Source organism: Dermacentor andersoni, chromosome 8 (genome assembly GCF_023375885.2).
Source record: "Dermacentor andersoni chromosome 8, qqDerAnde1_hic_scaffold, whole genome shotgun sequence".
Lineage (NCBI taxonomy): Eukaryota > Metazoa > Arthropoda > Arachnida > Ixodida > Ixodidae > Dermacentor > Dermacentor andersoni.
The window spans coordinates 134,576,900-134,591,059 of record NC_092821.1 but is presented as its reverse complement, the minus strand read 5'-3'; positions in this window follow the sequence as shown (position 1 = coordinate 134,591,059).

The window sequence follows — 14,160 nt, the reverse complement described above, 5'->3', positions numbered from 1 at the left end:
CAGCAAACTGAATTGCTGGATAATATCTTGCATTTTGCTGTTTAATATTCGCGTATGATGCATAGCGACGCCAAACAAAACTGACAGTATTCTCCGTCATACTTGTAAAAACAAGGCTTCGGAATGAAAAATAAATAATGCACAACGACCACTTGGTTGTACGATAACAGGAACTTGTTTTTAACTCAAGCTACGGCGCGTGAATACAATACCGTCATACTCAATATCAGCGCAGTGCACACTAAGCAAAAATGATCCGCGATGGTAGTAAATGGCATGTCCTTTAGCGCATTCTCAGATGGGTGGTTAATATACTCCAGTTAGGCGGAGTAAAAATTTTACTCCGCAGCTGAATGTAGGTTTTTTTATGTACTTATTGGAATATATGTTACATCCATTGGGGAGCTTTTGCAGGACGATGTGGGAGTATATATTTACTTCCGTCGAGGAGCTTTTGCAGGAAGCTATGGGAGTATATGTTTACATCCATCGAGGAGCTTTTGTAGGTAACAGTGTGATTATGTGTTTGCATCGATTGAGGAGCATCTGGAGGAAACTATGGAAATACATTTTTACATTCGAGAGAGGTTTTGCAGGGTACCATAGGAGTATTTCTTTACATTGATCACGGCGGTTTTACAGGAAGATATGGGAGTTCATATGAATCCGCTAGCTTGCCGATTTAAGAATTTTCAATATTGTTTTGCCACAGTCAAAAATACACAATATATTGGTTTCCAGCCTGGAAGTAGCAAACAAAAGTTAGCAAAGTAGTGCTTTGTAGAAAATAAGTTTATTGCTAAGCACAAGCTCTCAACTGGGTTTTGATTCTTTCTTGTCCATGTGTTATCTGCACAAACCACACAGTAAGAATAGAAAGTAACTCATCCAGCTGCAGGTTTAAGCCTAGACCTTATTAAGTACATCAAAAATACATGGAAACCTGCCCCAAGTGCCTAAACAAGGTGCAATACAGTCATTTCAGAAATAGCATAGCTATAGCAGTGCATTCTGACAAGCCTACACTGGTACTACAAAAGGTAAAGCAAAGAGTAAATTGGACATCATTTCTCATTGATATTGACATGTGCAAGAGTTAAAGCAGCAAAAGTGGAAAAGACGCTGAAACACTTATTTCACTTCAAAACTATGATTAGGAAAACGACAGTTCTGGTAGACAATAACAATGCCATTTCTACAGAAACAAGCTGGCAGAGTAGACTAAATAAAGCAGACTTCAGCTTTGCTTTTTTTCCCCATACCACTGAAAGTCAAACATTGTGGCTAAGAGAGTCATAAGGGATGGTAAAATGTTCATTGTAATGTACCCCGACTTTAAGAGCGGATGAAAGTGCGTGCCCTTAATAGCAGCACCCCACCCAATTCCTTGCGCATTCTGACTCTAGGGCGTAGTGCACACTTTGAAGATAGTGGATCAAGCCCTTAGCTCCGAATATACATCATGCTTAAATTTCCTGAACAATAGCACTCAAAGAAAAATCAGTCTGAAGGAAAGCAACAAAAGGGGCAGAATAATGACAAGCGAGCTTCTGACAGCCATCATCCAAGCTTCCTTCCTCATATTCCACCTGTACAATGCTGCTAGTGGAAGAAGGCTTACAGAGCCTCAGAACCACCGTCTTGGCTCATTTCTGCGATTAAGAAAGGCAAAAAGCAGGCATTGCTGAAGACTGCATTATGAATGACCATGTGGACTAGTTGAGATTACAACTTTTGGAACCTTCGTTCCATAACATCATGGGAAGAATAAAAATTAAAAAAATCGTTCAGAGAAGTGTCTCAATTTGACAGCACTGTTATAAGCTATTTCTCACACCCTTTATTAGAACAAGAGATCTATTGCTGGCTCACAGCCTTGCTTGCGCCACGCCGTGCCGACGTTCCCCGCGATTCTAACGGTGAGAACATTCAATTCTTGGGGACTATGTGTCACTTGGCCAGTCAGACTAGAAACATTATACACTGATATTTCATTTGTTTTGATTATGTATATACCTAGCTTTGTGAATATCTCGTGTGTGTGTGGGAGTTAATTTGTGTACGTTTACTTTGATGTTCATTTGTTTTGCGCTGTAATTGTGTCTTAGGAAAAATGTATAACATGTTCGCATTGTGTCTCTGTCCGTTCCTGGGGCGCTGAAATTTGTGACAATTGGTGAGCCTTTCAGGATTGTTTTTCCTGCCCTGCTCTTCCACATGCGCAAGGGCCTCGCTTATGCCGGCGATGTACGTTATCGATGCCCATTTTTAGGGGTCCAGTGTCGGTGGGCACCGCGCGAGCCAGTTGGCACCCTACTGAGTCAATGAAGTACTCAGGGTATCCCCAAGGTGCTAATTCCCGCCGCACAAGTGCATTGTCCGCAATGCGGTCTCTCGCTATTATGCCCACGTTTTTTGCCCGACGAATAGCCGACAACACACCTCCTTTGTGAAACAGGGTGCACCAACCTGTAGTTTAGGTAGCGACCAGTGTGAGTTTGCTTCCTTAACATCTTGAATAACAGGTTCAGCTCTTCGCGTGGCACAAGGGTGTCCAGAATGGCAGAAGAGCTTCACATTCTACTTCTATGGTGAACATAATTGTTGCTTGCGTATTGTTCAGGTGAGCCGTCAAGAGGTCGAGCTTCAACTCAAGGTTAACTCGTTTTCACCGACACCTAAGGTCATCTTCAGATATGTCGACTATTTAAGTCCTGGTGTTAACCGCACCAAACGTAAACGGAACACGAGTGGCGAAGACGACACCCCAAGCGTTGTGGTGTCGTCTTCTCGTCTCGTGTCCCGTCTGTGTTTTGCGCTGTAACACCAGGATGGAAAACCAACAAGCCCAAGCTGCTATTCTGGACTGCTTCAGTGTTTTGCAACGACAGAACCTTGACCTCTTCACGGTTCACCTAAACAGTAAGGCAAGCAACAATCAAGTTTACCGTAGAAGTGGAATCTGAAGGCCAACTGTCGTTCTTGGACACCTTTTGCAACGTGAAGGGCCAAACCTGTTATTAGAGGCGTTTAGGAAGCCCACTCACACTGGGCTTCTCAAAAGAGGTCTGTTGTCGGCTCTCTTCGTCGGGTGAAGAATGTGTGCACAGCAGCGGAAGACCGCATGGCAGACAATGCATTTGTGCGGCGGGTATTGATGGTTTGTGGATACTCTGAGTACTTCATTGACTCAGTAGGATGCCAACTGGCTCGCGCAGTACCCACCCACCCTGGACCACCAAAAAATTGGCTTCAATACCATATGTCCCCTGCATAAACGAGACCGTTGTATGTGTTCTGTGGTCATATGATATGCAGCCTGTGCACGTTCCAAAACTTAAACACGAGCGTGTGAAAGACTCGTTGCAAAAAGACAAGATTCTAGGCGTAGTGTACGTTATTCCGTGTGCGGACTGTCGGTATGTGTGCGTCAGAGAAATCGGCAACTTGAAAAAAAAAGACTTAAACAGCACAGGAATGATATGCAGAAACGAAACTTTGCATCGAGTGCCCTGGCCGAACACTGCGCAACTACGTCACACACAATTACCTCGGAAAAATCTCGCGTGATTGCCAAGAAACGAAATCATTCTTCGTGTCTTTATCTTGAGTATTTAATCATCCATGTTCATGTATCTCAAGCACCTTAATCATGTTTTGAGCTGCCCATAAGTAGGCCGCCTACTCTGCTGCTGGTTTTATTGTGAACAAGGCTCCAGTGGGGAAGCCGAAACGTAAATATATAGTTTAAACCATTTTGGTTGTGTTTGGTTAGGCCTGACATTTTGCATGGCCCCTGCAATTTCAAATTATTGCGGTTTGCTGTATGTACGCATGTTTAGAATTACACGCTTACTTAATGTCTCTCAGCATGTCTGCTAGGCTATGGTTCATATTGAGCACCGCGATTTCTCCTCCTCAGGGGCACCACATCTCGAAATATCTGCATCAAATGCATCGGGAAAATTAATCATTTCAGTGTAAAACATATTTCGTTCCAACATTACACAAACAAATTTCAAACAATGTCAATTGTAATGTCCACAGCTTCCTATTTATGGAGGCTCAAGGCCGGTTTTTCAACGGTATTGAGGTAGTTCAGGAAGCGTCAACAAAGAACCTCTGTGATGCTCCTATCCCGAGTGTCAGTACTCCCCATACCAGTTTTCCAGTTCTTCGCAGAACAGGGAGTCCTGGCCATGGCACTGGAGCAGGTCCCACTCCTCGTCAATGTATACATTTCCTACGTGTACCTGCAATAAAAAAGGGCAGAAACCCGTTAAGACTACTTACGTGTGGGAACGTAAAAGCACCTTTAGTGAACCAGATGGCTGCGACGTGACGTGCGCAAGATGACACATACACTAGGCACACCTTAAAGGGACTGACAACTGATTTTTAAGGACTTAGTTCTTCATAGCACAACGCAAAGCTTACCCTCAGTAGCATTTACATCTGCAGCGGTTACTTCCAAAAGCACATGGATATTGTGGCATCACGGAGTTGTGCTTGTTTCACACCCCAGTTTGCCAAACTTTCTTATTGGAGCAGCTAATTTTCTTTGTTTACAGGAACCTGAGAAATCTGACATCAAGCATTTTTATGCATTTTTATTGTTTGTGCAATCGGCCATTGGTCTTATGTCACTAACTGATGGCAGAAAAAAGAAGTATGTCTAACTGTGCGATAAATGTAACCGGAAAGATCCGGGATCTCCAGTAGCATTAGTGTTAGGGCTCCACACAAAATTATACGGCTTACCTCTCTTTGAAAGTAATCTTTAAAAAGACTATACAAGCAACACATAATTGACATAAAATTTGTTACAGCGCAATCACATGCAGCCACAAGTAAGAAGGACAGGACACAAGCGCTTGTGTCCCGTCCTTCTTACTTGTGGCTGCATGTGATTGCGCTGTAACAATTTTTATGTCAAGTATGCACGAACTCGCCCAGAAAGAAGTTTTAATGAAGCAACACATAACCAGTTTCAGTGAGCCCGAGTCGACATTTTCAGCTTTGTGAAGCGTAGAGAGTGGTACAGGTTGTGCGGTATGGTGTTGTAGCACAAAAAACTGCAAAAAGAAAAATTCTAAAGGACAGAAAGAAGGGGAAAAAAAAAGACGGCGCAACACTCACAACTGTTTATTAGGCACAAAACTTGCTACATATATACCGCGCAAACCCTCGACATCAGGGGAAGAAAAGAACAAACGACAAGTCATCTGGTTTGCGTCAAACCCAACAGTTTCTTTCTGCATCATATAACAAAATAGATGTTTGACTAACACATGTTTTACCAGTGATATGAAAGTGACATGCCTCTAGCAGTTCCTGCCCCGTTTTATCGCTGCTCTTACGTAGGATTCTCACCTCAGAAAAACGTTGCTTAGTGTACAGCAGCCCGGTCTGCAATACGCAGAACAAATGGGCGTTCATATCCATTTTTAAATTGTTTGCATGTTCCCTCATTCAGTCGTTCACACAACGACCAGTCTGCCACATGTAGGTTTTCCCGTAACTTAGTGCTATCTGGTAAACCACAGCAGTGGAACACTTTTCCACGTAGCGTTCTGCATGCTTGACTTTGCACGTTTGCACTGCAACTCCCATGATTCGGGGACAGGCGAGACATGATAGGCGAGACAGCTTGTTCGGAGACAGGCGAGACAGCTTGTTCGACGAAGAAAACAAGAGGTACCTCATAACTGTTCGCTGCCTTCTTGAGGTTGTGGCTCACCCTGTGGGAATAAGGTGCCACCTGAGCCTTTCTTCGGGAATCGTGCTCACTTCCCTCTCTCCCCTTGGGATTATTGCTACATTTGAGTCTCTGCAGCAAGGTTCGTGCCACTAGGGGAGGACCGAATGAGGAAATCTGGCATTTAAAAGCCGCTGGGCCTGATGCTCCAAACTAGACAGAAACGTTACGTGGAAAAGGTGTCAACTAGTGTGGTTTACCAGAGACCGCTAAGTTATGAGAAAACAGACGTCGGGCAGATTAGCTGTTGTGTGAATGAACGAATGAGGGAACACAAAGAATTTACAAAAGGATATGAACACCCACATCTCTGCGCAGTGCAACTCATGCTTCTGTAAGCGACGTTTTTCTTAGGTAAGAATCCTAGGTAAGAGTAGAGATAAAACTGCACGGGAACTGCTAGAGGTATATCACGTTCAGATCAGTGGTCAAGCATGTGTTAGTCAAACATCTGTTTCGTTATGTGATGTGGAAATGAAATTGTTGGGTTTGATGCAAACAAGATGACCTGTCACTTGCTCTTTGCTTCCCCTGATGTCGAGTGTGCGCAGTATATATGTAGCAAGTTTTGTGCCTAATAAACAGTTGTGGGTGTAGCGCCATCTGTCTTTTCCTTCTTTCTGTCCTTTAGAATCTTTCTTTTTCCAGTTTGTTGAGCAACAACAGCATGGCATTTAGCAACAACCAACTCGCTCTAGAGAAAATTACTGTGCGGTACAGGTTGTACCAGCCAACCAGGTGAGCGCTCATAGTGTCCCCCTCTGATCACCCTCTGAGCAATTAGTGTTAGCCAAACTACAGCTTGTATCTCTACAACTCTTGGCGTGTGCTGTGAGGCTATCATTACATAAACTATAGATGCAGAAGTGCATATTAGCATGCTTTATGAAAAGCCAGAGTAGTACTATACTGACTAGATGGGACATAAATGGTAAGAATGTTCTGGCTTAAAACATTTTGAGTTTATCAACAATGACTGACGAGTAACTGAAAAAGTTTGTGCATGTTCATGTTTAACTTTTGAGTGCATCACAAGGGACAGAAGAGATGACAGTGCACAAAAGCTATTAATTCAATGTTTCAATGTTTATTTTAATGAAACGAGTAAAGAGAGTACTTACACTGCATGTGCACCTGCACTGCACAAACGTTCCTTTAGAATGACGGCAAAAGGGGCAATGCAAATGTACAAACGCATGATAAACATTACTTCCATAACACATAACAAATAGAATTAGAAAGCACAGAGTGATTGTTATTCTGTGTCATTTAGAGAGTGTTCCTCTTTTTCACGCAATCATAATGAGTGCAGACTAACACGTCCCATTCTTTTATGTGGTATTCCTCACTGTTTTTGTTGGCCATTCGGTTACCATAGATGAACCAAACAGATGAACATTCTGAATCTGACGCCCAGCACCAGTCGTATGAAAGTATTGTCCAGTGGGACAAACATATTTGTCCCTGGAGTGAATTATGATGCTCTTCTGGGCGTATGTTGAGGCACCACCCAGTCTGTTCCATGTAAATTTGAGCAAGTTTACAGATGATCAAAGGAATAGACTACACTAGCCCTAATGGACGCAATACAAATTTGGTGGTATCTTGAACTAAGCAAGCCTCCCTAGCCTGGATGTCTTTCTCAATTCACTTGTGGACTGCTATGGATACACATTTGCACATACATACGGATAAAAGGCGAGCAGGCAAACGGTTTGTTCGGTTAAAGCAAATTTGTCTAGTGTGTGAGAGAGGCAATGTACTGTATTCCTTTCACGCGTGGTCAAATGTACACAGGGCAGAGTGGCCATAGCTAAATGTGCCAAATGTGTGCCAAAGAAATCACCTCATTTCACTTAAAAGACCAGTGTGCTTGTCCAACTTGGCCGTGCATTGCCGTGATAGGGCCCCAGGCTAAATTAAGATCCTTGATCTGTTTTCACCCACGGTGAAAAGTTGACAAGAGAAATCAGTGAGGCGTACCACATAAATAAGAAACGTGTGAGCCAGCCCCCATTGTCAATGCAAGAAAAGCGTCCTTTCTTAATGAGAAGGAATAGAAATTATTCAGCACATATTTCCTTTTCTTTTCACGCACATACTGTTTATCGTAGTTTTATGCGTTTGTATCACAACTCACACCTTCCCTCTAAAAGAACTTGTGCACAATATAAGCACACATCCAGTGATATTGTTGTTTTTAATCCTTCCATGAATATAAAGAGACAGTTGTAGCAGCAGTCATGCTGTATTGTCTCCCTTCCCTTCCTGTGTACATTCTGTCCAGAAATGTTACATGAACTGACAGGCACACTTATAAGAACACTACAAATTTCAACTAGTAATCGCAGCTCGTTCCCAGAAACTGCACAAATACAGTGATAGGTATGTTTGACGTAGTGTAGCAAACTAATTTAAACACTGCTGCAATATTTCAGCTGTCACATCACTACAGTGCTTAAGATACCACAGAAGTGTAGGTGCACAACAAAAACAAGCAGGTGGATCAACCATAAATTTGACTTCAGCAAACACAACATAGGCTGTTTCGTGTGGCTAATACACTAGCCAATATGTAGAAAGCATATGCACAGGTATACTTAGCTTTAGATACTCGCCCATCCAACTGAAAAACTTATTATGAGTTGCAGTGCATATGATGCTTGCTCTAGACACTGGTGGTTTCTTCAAAAATACTTTTAGGATTAGATAAAATGCTTTAATCTGCCCAGTAATCGAAGTCTTACTGATATAATTATAATTTAGACTTGCTGGTTGAAGATATTATGATCTGAACAGCAACAAGCAGATTGAATAGAAGACTGCCCACTGGGCTGACCAAATACATAGTATGAAACAAAACACTTGAAAAGTGGCCCAAAGTATTAGAAATAATTCTTGACAGCTGGTGAATTAGGCCTTGTTGCTTGATTATGACGATTAAAATTACACATGTGCCAATCGGAATGTTCCATTGGTGCTGTTGAAATCAAATTCATTTGATGACCAGCGCTCCAACAACGAGCAAATGCCATAGCAAGAGCAAGCAGACAATTTAGCACTATGCACAAAATAGTGTTCTTCATTTATTCAGCATCAATACACTGATCTACCAGCTATGTGATCTATACTGTTTTGACTTAAAGTGAAAAATAATGTATCTGGACAGACTCTCAACTGCTACAATGTCTATTTACATGAATGGGAATAACTTGCCAAAAATGTTATTTTTAATGGGAGAGAAAAAAATCAAGCTTATTAGAAAACACTTCAGTACAGCAGCAACATCAGCAATTCCTTTTGGGCGACGTGGTTCACCTTGAAACAAATGGGTAACAGCACAAAGCGACGACCACAAGAAGGCAGGCATGTACACAGAGCGCTGACTAACAATGGATTTTATTGGAAAAGATATCACACGTTATACAGGGTGTCTCACACAAATGGAGCCAAGAATTTACAAATTAAAGGTGCGTTGGAAGCGATCAACCGATCGCATACTAATCGCAATAGCCTACAGTAACACAGACAATTTTTATTTTCCCCATAACTCAGTGATAAACCAAATTTACTTACCCAGTTTTTTCATTATTGGCTGAGGACCGCAAGTACGATACACATATTTGTAGAGCACCTTCAGAAACCACCGATCGAGTTGTCTGCTTTACGATACGTCTCACGTAGTCCTTCTTTCTGTGTTGCAAACAAAGCCCGCGAAATATGAAACAAGCCACGTGACAGAGCACTCGTGCAGTTGTATTGTGCTCTTCTCAAGCGTGCATTTGGTGAACAAGGTCGGCTCCCGTCGGATGACACCGAAAATGCATGCTGCAGGCCTAGCGCTGCCAATGAGATAAAGAACGCCCTGCCAGTTTCTCGTCGCCACTCACGATGCAGCCGACCTTGTTCACCGAACGCACGCTTGAGAGCAGCACAATACCTGTGTGCAAATCCTCCCATCACGCGGCCTTTTTCATATTTCACGGGCTTTCATTGCGACCCGGAAAAAAGGACTACGTGAAAGGTTTAGTAAAAGAAACAACTCGATCGAACAAATCTGCGTACCATACTTGAGGTCCTCAACCAAGAATTCAAAGCTGAATAATTAAACTTAATTAGCGAGTTATGGGGAAAACAAAAATAGAGTTTCTATAGGCTATTGTGAATAGTATGCGTTCTGTTGAATTCGCTTCCCATGCGCCTTTTATTTTTAAATTCGTGGCTCATGTTCTGTGGGACACCCTGTATATGCCTGAGTGAAACAAGGGAAATGAAGGGGAAAATCATGTCAAGGGTGATACCCTGCCAAGAAGACAAGCGCAATAAAGCCAACCAAACGCAACAAAACTCAATCATTTTTCTTTTTCTTTGCAATCTGAAGCCCCGATAGCCGCACCCGGAAGATCACATTCAGCATCAAAGAAGTCAAAGGAGGGGTACTGAAGCACTTGCTACTACATTTTCTATTTTGGAAACCTTTGGAACTGATGCGTGCGGTCTTGTCACTGCTCTTTCCTAGAATCGTCGTCTCTCAGCCACGCCACACAATCCATACGCTTGCTAATGTGCACAACTAAATGTGAGTATTTATCATCTAGTTTCTTTTTCAGTTTTTGAACCTGTTCCCCTAAACAGTCATTGACACAGCGACCAGTTTCGCCGACATAAAACATCCAACATGACATGGGGATTCAATACACCACTCCAGTGGAACATATTACAAAAGTGGTTGGTGGTTCTTCTGGCATCCACGTTTTCTGGCGCTACAGATACGTGGACAAAACTTTCCCAGCTTAATTGGGGCAGAGAAACAAATTGACACACCGTGGCTACTCGCCGCTTTCTTAAGATTGTGGGAAAGTTTATGAACGTAAGGGACCCCTCTGTCTTAGGTGCCTTCATTTGATCCTCAGCCATTGTACTTCCACATTCACACTTGAATTTTTGAAGGAGGATTTCTGAAACGGCAATCAAGACCGAGATGGGGAACCCTGCACCTAAAGAACGGCTTGCCTGATTATTAAAACTGGGCTTAATCTTAGGTGGGCACGATTTATAGGGAGCCGATTCTATACGCGACACCTTTACACCTCTCTTTATTATCTTGGAGTTTGCCGAGTCAAAGTGCACCAACTCCTTCTTAGCCCGTGGGAATAGCCCCAGCCAACGTGCCCATCACTGAACGGGATTTTTAGGGCTAAAAACTAAAATTGAAAGGTCTGGGAGTTCATTGGTGAAAGGTAACCCACGTCAGTGTTTGATAAAAATAGATAAAGCATTGCCTACTGTAGAGGGGTAGGTGAAAGTAGGCTGCTTTTTTTTAAGCATTAAATAATCGTCCACATACCTAAATATTTTAAAACCGGCCCCCCATTAAACACCTGTTCCAGTATGTGGTCCACCTTGACCTTAAAAATGTAGCAAAGAATATAAGCTGCGCAAGACTCTATGAAGATGCCATAGCACAGCAAGAACGGCTGTTTGTCAAATACAATAGGAGTTCAAATAAAACTGCAATAAAGATAGAGGATTATGAACGGACAAATCGATGGTTGTCTGGAAGGATACGCCACCGTTATCTTCAATGCACTCTTTGAAACGCGCTAGCAGTTGATTCTGCAGAAAAGAATTAAACAATTCCTGCACGTCTACCGAAAAACCGAAACAAACACGATCATTTCCTTCTAGCAACTGTACTACTGCTGCTGATTTCTTTAGAAGAAATGGGTCGTTCAAAGTTAGCGCCTTGAGCTTCTTTAGCGAAAACTGGCTAACAGACTTCTGTCATGATCCCTCTTCACCAACAATAAGGCTAAATGGAACTTCGGGCTTATGTATCTTGGCTGTGAAAACCCCCTCAAGCTGTTCTATCTGCTGTTAGATATGTCCTTAGCAAACTTTCCTAGCTCTAATTGCTAGCAAAATTCAACAAACTGGTTTGTAACACGCAATTCCCTTTTCTTTACGGGAACAAACTTCTTATTAGCCGCTACCAAACTTTTTTCATTGTAAGTTACTTTGGGTAAAACAGCGAACGCACCCTCTTTGTCAGCTTGCGTAAGCACAAGATTGTTGCTCTTAAAGAAAACATACTACGTCATTCAACAGTCTAGTACGGTGCGAGTCCGAGATTTTTGGAGCAAGCTTTCGCAGGCAGTTACCACCTTCAAGAAGGCAGCGGTCCCGATTATCATCTTTTGCCTGAGTGGCCACTTTTCGACTTATTGCAGTGAGACCAAGCACAGGAACATCAGCTTAGACCCAAAATTTGGATCCTTTCTGCAGATGACGCATTCTCTTCTCTGGTATATCGACGCCCCCCGTGACACTGACGTTGCTTCCATCTTGCGTCATTTACTTGTCTCCTGTACACCGGAGCAACTCATTCAATATGCACATACACCTGCACTCCATGAGCTCTACCGATAGGTGCTTCAAAGATGCGAGCTTCTTAATCGCGAGCCAATCAGGATGATCCTTAAAACGCAGAAGACGGAATCAGACCTGAAAAAGTTGGACTTGTTACAGTCCTGAGCGACTTATTCTACAAAGTCTTTTCACATGCCCCCACGCTGGTTTCACAGGGCCGAAGATGGCACTTACTTTCCGGATGCAAAACGTCAAGCGTCTTGCCTTCGTCTTCTAAGGATGTAAAGTACCTTCCTTTCCTACCATCACCCTTCTACTCAGACACATCGCCCATGCAACAAGCTAGGCAAGACAATTCGCCTTTTCCATCCGGAAATGACTCGTCCATGATGAAGTAAGTGCCCCATTCGGCCCTGTGAAACCAACTTGGAGTCATGTGAAAATACTTTGCAGAGTAAGTCGCTCAGGACAGTTTGTGCCTTCTGTGTTTTAAGGATTGTCCTGTTTGGTTCGCAATTAGGAAGCTTGAATCTTTGAAGCGCTTAGAGGTACAGGTCACGGAGAGCAGGTGGAGGTGCATCTTGAATGAGTTGCACCCGGTGTACAGGAGACAAGAAAATGACGCAAGATCGAAGCAATGTCAGCGTCATGGGGGACGTCCATATACCAGAGAAGATTATGCGTCACCTGCAGAAAGCATCAAAATTTGGGGTCCCAGCTGATGCTCCTGCGCATGATCTCACGGCAATGAATCGAACAGTGGCCACTCAGGCAAAAGATGATACTCGGCACCGCTGCCTTCTTGAAGGTGTTGACAGCCTGCGAAAGTCTGCTCCAAAAAGCCCGGACCAGCACCGTACTATTTTGTTGAATGACGTAGTATTTTTTAACAGCAGAAACCTAATGCTTACGCAAGCTGACAAAGAGACTATGAGCTAATTACATGCATGCAATAATTACGTATGCTAATTAGGCTTTGGTGCTTAATTAGCATGCATAAAATCAAGGCGGTCTTAAAAGGCAGGTTCTTCCACTGGACTGCTCTGGTGCCACCAGAACATGGCGTTGCAAAAACTGAAACTTAAGCAGAAAATGCGAATAAATATATTTGATTCCATAGCAGTGCTTTTAATAAATGTGTAGTCCGAAGGAGGAGTTTCGATTGTTGACAAATATTTCGCAAAAGTGACTGGCTGTTTCTTGATAGGTTGTTAAGTTTTAGCTGAACACGAACCAACAACACTAACTTTTAGTAATTACAAGCAATGCAAAGTGCCAAATATCCATAAATATAAAAAAGATCTTCAATGGTGCAAAAGATTGCGCAACACAGCAGCAAAGTGTACGCGCTACAATACAGCATTGAGGGCCGCTTCTGTGCTTCTTTCAGACAGCGGTTAATGTCTCACAGTTGCAACATTTCGTTGCTGACAATTTTTAAAACAAGACGCTGGTGCATTCTACCTTCCCGGCCTGTTAGGATCTGTTATAAAGACATTCAGTAGTCTATACGCTTCTAGTTGCATATTACTTTGAAAAACTAATATTCATCCCGGTGACAGTAATTGGTTAGGTCCATAGTACTGTGCATTATTTCCATGTGTTCTATGAACTCGTACAAAAAACTGAACTTGCGTCATGACCATCCTTAGGGAATCATAGGCGACGTTATTTCAATTAGCAATGCGTGTTATGATAGGTGTGTAATCGATTATATGTTTTATATCTCATATCAATTATTATGAAGAGCTGTACCTACCCAGCGGCACATCTTTAGTGACCTAAGTTGGCATACATAGACACCGAAAGGGCGTGGAGCGTCTTAGGAAGCTTCGTTGCATTAACCATTACATCATAAAGATTTGAAATTTTCTGCCCAAAAAAATTAGCAAGGCCCAATTAAGAAGATATCCCCAAAATAATGTTCACGACACAGGAAGCGACATGTATCAAGAATGAAGGTATCACAACACAGGAAGTGACCGGAAGCACTTGTCGAGCACTTCAATCGAAACATACATCTCTTCCACTGG